Below are 7,876 nucleotides of genomic sequence, written 5' to 3' on the forward strand. Positions count from 1 at the left end.
CCAAAGTCGTCGGGCTCAACGTCCCCGTCTACACACCCCCCTCCCATGGCACCGCCTCCTCTGGTACCTTCTCCCGCTCCATCGCAATTTGAGCAGCACGATGCGTGCGATGCTCTTCGGCAGCACACATCTCGAGGGAAATCTCTGCCCGATGCTTAGGCATGAGCATTTTGTAGTAAGTTATCTTTTGCTAGGCCATGGTGGACGATGAGGTTATAATGGAAGAGTAAGAGGAGGGGTAGTAGTGGCCGTGCGAATGGGATGGAGAGGAGGGGAATGGAGGCAGCTCAGATTACCCTCACCATCCAACTTAAATAGCCGGTTTTGGTCCCTCGGTTATCGTGCCGGAGTGGAAACATGAATGTGTCGGCACCAAATCTGAGGAGGAACCCGGTGTATCGATATCGATGGGTTGTCGCATGGATCCGCCCACCAATCCAATGTGGCGGATGCTTCCATGCATCCCCGTTGTTGAGATGTAGATATTACACGTGTATTTCTTGCACAACAAGCCCTCCTCCTTCCTTATATAGTTGAGGGTGTAGCTCCCCTATGTACTTATATATACGTGCATATGCACCCGATCAATATATCGTGAGTTGCACATATCTTCTACATAGTATCAGCCTCCCTTCGATCCTCTAAACCCTAGCCGCACCGCACCATCGTAGCTTCCCAGCCGCCACCACTCCTTCCCCCTGCTGCCCTGTCGCCGCTGGCCCTCTCACCGCCGCCACAGCCTCCCCACCCCTGCCTCGTGATCGCCGCCGCCGCTCCTTCCCACCGCTGCCCTGTCACTGCTGTCCCTTGATGACCCACAATTGTAGGGGATCTATCATAGCCTTTTCGATAAGTAAGAGTGTCGAACCCAATGAGGAGCAGAAGGAAATGATAAGCGGTTTTCAGCAAGGTATTCTCTACAAGTACTGAAATTATCGGTAATAGATAGTTTTGTCATAAGGTAATTTGTAACGGGTAACAAGTAATAAAAGTAAATGAGGTGCAGCAAGATGGCCCAATCCTTTTTGTAGTAAAGGACAAGCCTGGACAAACTCTTATGTAAAGGAAAGCGCTCCCGAGGACACATGGGAATTATCGTCAAGCTAGTTTTCATCGCGTTCATATGATTCGCGTTCGGTACTTTGATAATTTGATATGTGGGTGGACCAGTGCTTGGGTAATGTCCTTCCTTGGACAAGCATCCCACTTATGATTAACCCCTATTCCAATCATCCACAACTACAACAGAAGTATTAAGGTAAACCTAACCATAGCATGAAACATATGGATCCAAATCAGCCCCTTACGAAGCAACACATAAACTAGGGTTTAAGCTTCTGTCACTCTAGCAACCCATCATCTACTTATTACTTCCCAATGCCTTCCTCTAGGCCCAAACAATGGTGAAGTTTCATGTAGTCGATGTTCACATGACACCACTAGAGGAAAGACAACATACATGTCATCAAAATATCGAACGAATACCAAATTCACATGACTACTTATAGCAAGACTTCTCCCATGTCCTCAAGAACAAATGTAACTACTCAAAAATCATATTCATGTACATAATCAGAGGGATATTAATATGCATAATGGATCTGAACATATGATCTTCCACCAAGTAAACAAACTAGCATCAACTACAAAGAGTAATCAACACTAGTAGCAACCCACAGGTACCAATCTGAGGCTTTGGGACAAAGATTGGATACAAGAGATGAACTAGGTTTTGAGATGAGATGGTGATGGTGAAGATGTTGATGGAGATTGGACCCCTCCTGATGAGAGGATCATTGGTGCTGACAATGGTGATGAATTCCCCCTCCCGGAGGGAAGTTTCCCCGGTAGAACAGCTCCGTCGGAGCCCTAGATTGGTTCCGCCAAGGTTCCGCCTCGTGGCAGCGGAGTTTCTTCCCGAAAGCTTTCTTATGATTTTTTCCTCGGCGAAAGACTCCATATAGACAAGATGGGCATCAGAGGGCAGCCAGGGGGCCCACGAGCCAGGGGGCGCGCCCAGGGGGGTAGGGGGCGCCCCCACCCTCGTGGACGGTGGGTGGCCCCCCTCTGGTACTTCTTTCACCCACTATTTTTTATATATTCCGATATGTGATCCCATGAAGTTTCAGGACTTTTGGAGATGTGCAGAATAGGTCTCTAATATTTGCTTCTTTTCCAGCGCAGAATTCCAACTGCCGGCATTCTCCCTCTTCTTGTAAACCTTGTAAAATTAGAGAGAATAGGCATAAGTATTGTGAAATAATGTGTAATAACAGCCCATAATGCAATAAATATCGATATAAAATCATGATGCAAAATGGACGTATCAACTCCTCCAAGCTTAGACCTCGCTTGTCCTCAAGCGAAAGCCGAAATTGAAAAATATGTCCACATGTTTAGAGATAGAGGTGTCGATAAAATAAAATACGGACATGAGGGCATCATGATCATTCTTAGAACAGCAACATATATATATATATTGTCATATGATCTCTTATGCTAAAGTAATAATTCAATCACAATTTCAAGTATGAATCATAAACTTCATTGAAAACTAACAAACTATAATCTCAATCATTGAAGCAATTGCAATTTATGGGTATGAAGTTTTAGCCGGACACAGAGAAAGATAGGGGCTTATAGTTTTGCCTCCCAACTTTTTACCTCAAGGGTAATGTCAACAATAATAGTTCATGAAAACTCACATCCAATTAGCTATATATCAGGATCTTTCCAACACATTGTGCTTGCCAAAGGATAAAATGTAAAAAGGAAAGGTGAAGATCACTGTGACTCTTGCATGAAGTATAAGACAAGAATAAAAGATAGGCCCTTCGCAGAGGGAAGCAGAGGTTGTCATGTGCTTTTATGGTTGGATGCACAAAATCTTATGCGAAAGAACGTTACTTTATATTGCCACTTGTGATATGGACCTTTATTATGCAGTCTGTCGCTTTTATTTCTTCCACATCACAAGATCGTATAAAGCTTATTTTCTCCACAGTAATAAATAATACATATTCATAGAGCAATTTTTATTGCTTGCAACGATGACAACTTACTTTAAGGATCTTACTCAATCCATAGGTAGATATGATGCACTCTCATGGCAAAACTAGGTTTAAGGATATTTGGAAGCACAAGTAGTATCTCTACTTGGTGCAAAGAATTTGGCTAGCATGAGAGGGAAAGGCAAGCTCAACATGTTGGATGATCCATGATAATATAATTTATTTCAGATGTAAGAAAACATGACCCATTATGTTGTCTTCCTTGTCCAATGTCAACTCTTAAGCATGTCATATTTTAATGAGTGCTCACAATCATAAAAGATGTCCAAGATAGTGTTTTTATATGTGAAAACCTCTCTTTCTTTATTACTTACTATTAATTGCAATGATGACTAAAACTATGTTTGTCAACTCTCAACAACTTTTATTCATCATACTCTTTACATGTGAAGTCATTACTATCCATAAGATCCATATGATCTCTTTAATTCTTTTTATTCTTTCTCTTTTATTTTATTCCCTCCAGATCATAGCAAAATAACCAAGCCCTTGACTCAACACTAATCTTTATTATATATAGCTCACGGACTCGATTACATAGAAGGATCATAAAGCAAAACTAAAAAGTAGATCATACTAAAACTTTATTCTACTAGATCAAGATATTACCAAAAGGATCGAACTAAGAAAAACAGTAAAGATAAAAGTGTGATGGTGATACGATACCGGGGCACTCCCCCAAGCTTGGCAGTTGCCAAGGGGACTGCCCATACCCATGTGTTTATATCTCCTTCCTTGGAGGTGGTGATGATGGAGTTGTTGATAATGTGGGCTTGTCGTCCATCTTCCAAGGCATAGGCTCACCATCATAGAAGTACGATCGAGTCTCCGGGATCCTCAAATCTGCAGCCAAACTCATCCTCTTAAATCTATATTCATACTCACAATTTTTGTTTTGCAGGTCATAGATCTGGGCTTGGAGGCGCGATTTTCTCGTGAAGCCTGAAGATGGCCTCCCCAATGTTCTTGTCATCCAGCTTGTGGTTGTTGGTGAACTCTGTGACCATTATATGATTGGAGTCGAGTCCACGTTCCACCATCTCCTGGCACTTGAAAACTTGTTGCTCCACTGCCTCGAGCCTTGTCTCCACGCTTCCAGTCCTCCTTGGTCCCTCAACATCACGGATGTGCAACAACCCCTCACACATCTCAATGTTTGAGGGTGTTGCAGCACCTCCGCAAGGTAGGGGTTGATGACCTTCTCAAATAACTTGTCATTGGGGGCACTTGAAGACGCCATGGCGATCTAGACTTGTCAGAAAAATAGCTCAAAACAAAGACAGGAGATATTTGCGTGATACGGTGGTCAAAACCTTTGGGATATTATATAATGAATTTTTACCGACCAAAAGAAGTATCGTGCAAGAAAATGGAGTCCGGAGGGAACACGAGGTGCCCACGAGGCAGGGGGCGCACCCCGGAGGGTAGGGCACGCCCTCCAACCTCGTGGAAGCCTCGTGTCCTTCCCGGACTGCTTCTTATTTTCCTATTTTCTTAAATATTCCAAAACGGAGAAAAATTGCTATTAGAACTGTTTTGGAGTCGGTTTACTTACCGTACCTCATACCTATTCCTTTTTGGAGTCTGAAACGTTTTGGAAAGTGTCCCTTATATATTCCTCTGGGGTTACGGTTTCAATAACATTAGCTTCAACATTTATGGGATTACCTGAGATATACTGTTTGATTCTTTGACCATTCACCACCCTCGGATGTGTGCCTTCGAAGTTGTTGATTTTTATGGCAGCGGAACGATATACCTCCTCGATGATGTAAGGACCTTCCCATTTAGAGAGTAGTTTGCGTGCAAAAAATCTTAAATGAGAGTTGTATAACAATACATAATCACCTACATTAAACTCACGTTTTTGTATCCTTTTGTCATGCCATCTTTTAACCTTTTCTTTAAACAGTTTGCCATTTTCATAAGCCTGGGCTCTCCATTCATCAAGTGAGCTAATGTCAAAAAGCCTCTTCTCACCGGCAAGTTTGAAATCATAATTGAGCTCCTTAATGTCCCAATATGCCTTATGTTCTAGTTCAAGAGGTAAGTGACATGCCTTTCCATAAACCATTTTATACGGAGACATACCCATAGGATTTTTGTATGTAGTTCTATAGGCCCATAATGCATCATCAAGTTTCTTGGACCAATTCTTCCTAGATCTATTAACAGTCTTTTGCAAAATTAATTTAAGCTCTCTATTACTCAATTCTACTTGACCACTAGACTGTGGATGATATGGAGATGCAATTCTATGATTAACATCATATTTAGCAAGCATTTTACGAAAAGCACCATGAATAAAATGTGAACCACCATCAGTCATTAAATATCTAGGGACTCCAAACCTCAGAAAAATAACTTCTTTAAGCGTCTTAATAGAGGTGTTATGATCATCACTACTAGTTGTAATAGCTTCTACCCACTTAGTAACGTAACCAACAGCAACTAAAATATGTGTGCCCCCATTAGAGGAAGGAAACGGTCCCATATAATCAAAGCCCCAAACATCAAATGGTTCAATAACAAGTGAATAATTCATAGGCATTTCTTAACGTCTACTAATATTACCAATTCTTTGACATTCATCACAAGACAAGACAAACTTATGGGCATCCTTGAAGAGAGTAGGCCAATAAAAACCGGATTGCAATACCTTATGTGCAGTTCTGTCTCCAGCATGGTGTCCTCCATAAGCCTCGGAGTGACACTTGCGTAGGGTCTGTTCTTGTTCATGCTCAGGTACACAACGTCTAATAACACCATCTACTCCTTCTTTATAAAGATGTGGGTCATCCCAAAAGTAATGCCTTAAATCATAGAAGAACTTTTTCTTTTGCTGGTATGTGAAACTAGGTGGTATAAACTTAGCAACAATATAATTAGCATAATCGGCATACCATGGAGCAGTATGAGAAACATTTATCACAGCTAATTGTTCATCAGGAAAGCTATCATCAATAGGTATTGGGTCATCAAGAACATTCTCTAACCTAGACAAGTTGTCTGCAACGGGTTTCTCAGCTCCCTTTCTATCAATAATATGCAAATCAAATTCTTGTAGTAGGAGAACTCATCTAATAAGTCTAGGTTTAGCATCTTTCTTTTCCATAAGATATTTAATAGTAGCATGATCAGTGTGAACAGTTACTTTAGAATCAACAATATAAGGTCTGAACTTATCACAAGCAAATACAACTGCTAAAAATTCTTTTTTAGTAGTAGCATAATTTCTTTGAGCACTGTCTAGAGTTTTACTAGCATATTGGATAACATTGAATTTCTTATCAACTCTTTGTCCTAGAACAACCCCTATAGCATAATCACTAGCATCACACATAATTTCAAATGGTAAATTCCAATCAGGAGGTTGAACAATAGGTGCGGAAATCAAAGCTTTCTTAAGTATTTCAAATGCTTCTACACAATCATCATCAAAAACAAAAGGAACATCTTTTTGTAAGAGATTAGTCAGAGTCCTAGAAATTTTAGAGAAGTCTTTAACGAACCTCCTATAAAAACCGGCATGACCAAGGAAACTTCTTATACCTTTAATGTCCTTAGGACACGACATATTTTCGATAGCATCAACTTTAGCTTTATCAACTTCAATACCTCTTTCAGAAATTTTATGCCCCAAGACAATACCTTCATTAACCATAACGTGGCACTTCTCCCAATTCAAGACAAGATTGGTTTCTTCACATCTCTGCAAAACTCGATCAAGGTTGCTTAAGCAATCATCAAAAGAAGTTCCATATACGAAGAAATCATCCATGAAAACCTCAACAATCTTTTCACTAAAGTCAGAGAATATAGCAATCATACATCTTTAAAAAGTAGCAGGTGCATTGCATAAGCCAAAAGGCATACGTCTAGAAGCAAAGGAACCGAAATGGCAAGTAAAAGTTGTCTTTTCCTGATCCTCTTTTGACACAGGTATTTGAGAGAAACCAGAATAACCATCTAGAAAGCAAAAATGTGTATGCTTGGATAATCTTTCTAGCATTTGATCAATACAAGGTAAATGGTAATGATCCTTTTTAGTAGCTTTATTTAAACCTGTAACAATTCTTTGTGGGATCAATTCATCTTTATCATTAGGAACAACAGTAATACCTCCCTTCTTAGGGACCCAATGGACATGACTTACCCACTAACTATCAGCAACGGGATAAATTATACCTGCCTCTAGAAGCTTTAGTATTTATTTCCTTACCACTTCTTTCATCTTAGGATTTAACCGTCGTTGGTGATCAACAACCAGTTTTGCATCCTTCTCCAATATTATTTTGTGCTGGCAGAGAGTGGGACTAATGCCCTTAAGATCATCAAGAGTATATCCAATAGTAGCACGGTGCTTCTTCAGAGTTTTCAATAATTTCTTTTCTTCATGCTCTGAAAGGTTAGTATTAATAATAACATGATATATCTCTTTCTCATCAAGATAAGCATATTTAAGAGTGTCAGGTAAAGGTTTAGGCTCAAACACGGGGTCACCCTTGGGTAGAGGAGGATCCCCTAGAATTTCAACATGCAAGTTGTGTTTCAAAATAGGTCCCTGTTTAAAGAATACTTCATCTATTCCATTCTTTCATTCATAAACATGTAATTTTCATGGTCTAGCAAATATTGTTCTAAAGGATCACTAGGAGGCACGGCAATAGAAGCAATACCAATAATTTCATCTTTACTAGGCAATTCTTTATCATGGGGTTGTCTACGAAACATAGCAAAATTAAATTCATGAGACATATCCCCCAAACCAACAAAAACAATATCCATATTGCAATCTGTCTTAG

Source organism: Triticum aestivum, chromosome 2A (assembly GCF_018294505.1).
Source record: "Triticum aestivum cultivar Chinese Spring chromosome 2A, IWGSC CS RefSeq v2.1, whole genome shotgun sequence".
Classification (NCBI taxonomy): domain Eukaryota; kingdom Viridiplantae; phylum Streptophyta; class Magnoliopsida; order Poales; family Poaceae; genus Triticum; species Triticum aestivum.